A 3,364-nucleotide genomic window follows, 5' to 3' on the forward strand; every position below is an offset into this window, starting at 1 on the left:
TTATTTAGTTGACATGTGACTACTTTCTGGACACAAATGGAAAAATGTGATTTAAAGACAGGAAAACAATAAGGGCATTTTACATTCAAACAGCGATTAAAGTTTTGTTTTGTTGTTTTTTTTTGAGAGGGAGTCTTGATCTGTTGCCCAGGCTGGAGTGCAGTGACGCAATCTTGGTTCACTGCAACCTCCACCTGCTGGGTTCAAGCAATTCTCCTGCCTCAGCCTCCTGAATAGCTAGGACTATAGGCACAGGCCACCATGCCCACTAATTTTTTTTATTTTTAGTAGAGATGGAGTTTCACCACGATGGCCAGGCTGGTCTCAAACTCCTGACCTCGTGATCCGCCTGCCTAGGCTTCCCAAAGTGCTGGGATTACAGGTGTGAGCCACCTCTCCCAGCCCCAAAAATCTGTAGTCTTTTCTACTTCACCAATTAGCAGAGATTGCAAGTCATGATAGAAAACAAACAAAATAGGGATTCTCTCTACACATCAATAGTCTTCATTTATGGCATAAGCAAGCTGTGGAGCTGGGAGATCACCAGGCAAACACCACACCTTGATGACTGAACAGGTGCCCTCTCTGTCATGTTCTGTGGCATGTGGCTGGTGCTAAAGCCTCAATAAAACCCAGAATCTGGGTGTGATGGCTCATGCCTGTAATCCCAGCATTTTGAGAGATCAAGGCAGGGATCACTTGAAACCAGGATTTCAAGACCAGCCTGGACAACATAGGGAGACCTTGTCTCTACTAAAAATCAGAAAAATTAGTTGGGTATGATAGCGCACACCTGTATTCCCAGCTAATCAGGAGGCAGAGGCAGGAAAATCACTTCAGCCCAGGAGGTCGAGACTGCAGTGAGCTGAGACTGCATCACTGTACTCCAGCCTGGGTGACAGAACAAGACCTTGTCTCAAAAAGGAAAAAGAAAAACAAAAAACCAAGCCTGCCTCCAGTGGTTTTACAATCTAAAGCAAGCATGATTGCTTTCGTTGTTTTTAATCAAATTCCAATTTAAGTATCATTTACTGTTTAAATCAATCTCTGAGAAGTATCTTCTTAAAAAATAGAAATACTTTTTAATGTTGGACAATTGTTAACTTAGGAAACATTAAATGAGTATCATGTGCTAAGATCTGTGCTAGATACTGGGGTACAAAAATGAACCAAGTTTAGATTAGAAGGTCAAATAGATATGTCAAACCAGTCTGTTTTGGTTTTTTGTTTTTGTTGGTTTTTTGTTTGTTTTGTTTTTTGAGACAGAGTCTTGCTCTGTCGTCCAGGCTGGAGTGCAGTGGCGCAATCACAGCTCACTGCAACCTCCACCTCCTGGGTTCAAGTGATTCTCCTGCCTCATTCTCCCAAGTAGCAAACCACCATGCCCAGCTAATTTTTTATATTTCATTGTTGCCCAGGCTGGTCTCAAACTCCTGAGCTCAGGCAATCTGCCCACCTCAGCCTCTTAAAGTGTTAGGATTACAGGCCTGAGCCACCACGTGTGGCCACAAACCTATCATTGATCTTCACTGTGGTATGTGCAGTAATAGATGTTCACTGGCACAAAGGAAGGAGGGGGTAACTCAACTTGGGTGCTGCAGGAAAGGTTTCATGAAGGAGGCCCTTGAGTGAGATGTTTTCATTAATTTACTCATTCCACCAATATTTACTGGACTTTTTATGTGTCAGGTACTGTTCTAGGTACTAGGAGTATAGTAGTAAACAAAACATGAAAATCCCTGCTCTCATGAAATTTACAATCTTGTGTAAACAATAAAGATGACAAGTAAATAGATTGCCTACTTATATAACTATTGATAAATGCTTAAACAGTGAATATGGATTTGAAATTGTAGATGAGAAGGCCATGGAAGTTCTCACTGAGAAGGGGACTCAATATCTGAAGAAAGTGTTGAAACAAGCCTTAGGGATAGCAAGATATGGGAGAGGGAGGAGCAAGCACAAAGGCCTTGAAGTAGACATGTGCCTGGAGAGTTTGAGGAAGAACAAGAAGGTCAGTGTCCCTGAGTATAGTGAATGAAGGAAGAGTATTAGGAAATGAGACTGGAGAAGCAACTGATGATGGGGAGGGCTGACTTTGAATAGGAAATCATTGGAAGGTTCTTAGCAAGAGTAACATGATCTGACAAGATGACACTTCATGATATGGTCACAAGACAAGAGCAAACAAGACCAGGTGGGACGTCACTGCAGTAGTCTACATGAAAGACAGTGGCCTGGACCAGGGTAATAGCAATGGGAATGATGAGAAATGGTTAAATTCTGGATGTATTTTGGAGATAGAGCTGACATGATTTGTGGATAGATTAAATGTGAAATGTGAGGCAAGAAAAGGAGTATAAAAAAGTACTTTGGGCCTGGCCAACTGCAAAGATGGAGCTGCCATCAACTGAAATGGGGCCGACTATGAAGAATTAGTTTAGGGGGCTACATCTAGAGGATAACTTTGAACATATTTATTATGATATCAAACTAGTGTTGTCAAATAGTTGTTTATTGTGGTCTGGAGTTCAGGGCAGAGGGTGGGTTTGAACATACACATTTGGGGATATCATCATATAGATCAAATTTAACACCATGAATTTGGATAAAATCACCTAGAGAGAATGTGGGTTTAAAAGAGAATAAAGAGGAATAAAGAAAGAAAAGAAAAACATTCCTGACCAGTCACAGTGGCTCACAGCTGTAGTCCCAGCACTTTGAGACGCCAAGGCAGGTGGATCACCTGAGGTCAGGAGTTCAAGACCAGCCTGGCCAACATGGCAAAACTCTGTCTTTACTAAAAATAAAAAAATTAGCTAAACCACCTCTCCACCAGCAGGGCAGAAGGTTAGGTTTACTGTTGTTCTGCACCTTACTGGCTGGATGATCTTAGCCCAAACTCTTAACTTTATAGAGCCTCAGTCTTTTCTATAAAAAGAAATTAATAATATATTTACTCATTTGACAGCTGGAGACTAAATTATTTACATTTTGATTCCTTTCAGTTAATTTTAATTAAGAAAATAAATAAACAGTGCTCACTTCGGCAGCACATATACTAAAATTGGAATGATACAGAGAAGATTAGCATGGCCCCTGTGCAAGGATGACATGCAAATTCGTGAAGCGTTCCATATTTAAAAAAAAAAGAAAATAAATAAACAAAAACCTGCCCAGTGATCTGGCCTGCATGATCCTCTAATTGCTATTATTTTAAAATAAAATTCTTTTTTTTTTTGTTCAAGACTGTGTCTTGTTCTGTCTCCTAGGCTGGAGTGCAGTTGCATGAACATGGCTCACAGCAGCCTCAACTTCCTGGAATCAAGGAATCCTCCTGCCTCCGCCTCCACAGTAGCTGGGA

The 3,364-nt window shown here is 41.1% G+C and overlaps 1 non-coding gene across 1 annotated transcript; it reads left to right on the top strand.

The window, feature by feature from the left end:
• Positions 1–3,037: 3,037 nt before the first annotated feature.
• On the top strand, positions 3,038–3,144 carry LOC118147497 (U6 spliceosomal RNA). Its single transcript, XR_004733954.1, has one exon. It is a non-coding gene; the product is annotated as a U6 spliceosomal RNA (small nuclear RNA).
• The last annotated feature ends 220 nt before the right edge of the window (positions 3,145–3,364 follow it).

This window comes from Callithrix jacchus, chromosome 14 (genome assembly GCF_049354715.1).
Source record: "Callithrix jacchus isolate 240 chromosome 14, calJac240_pri, whole genome shotgun sequence".
Lineage (NCBI taxonomy): Eukaryota > Metazoa > Chordata > Mammalia > Primates > Cebidae > Callithrix > Callithrix jacchus.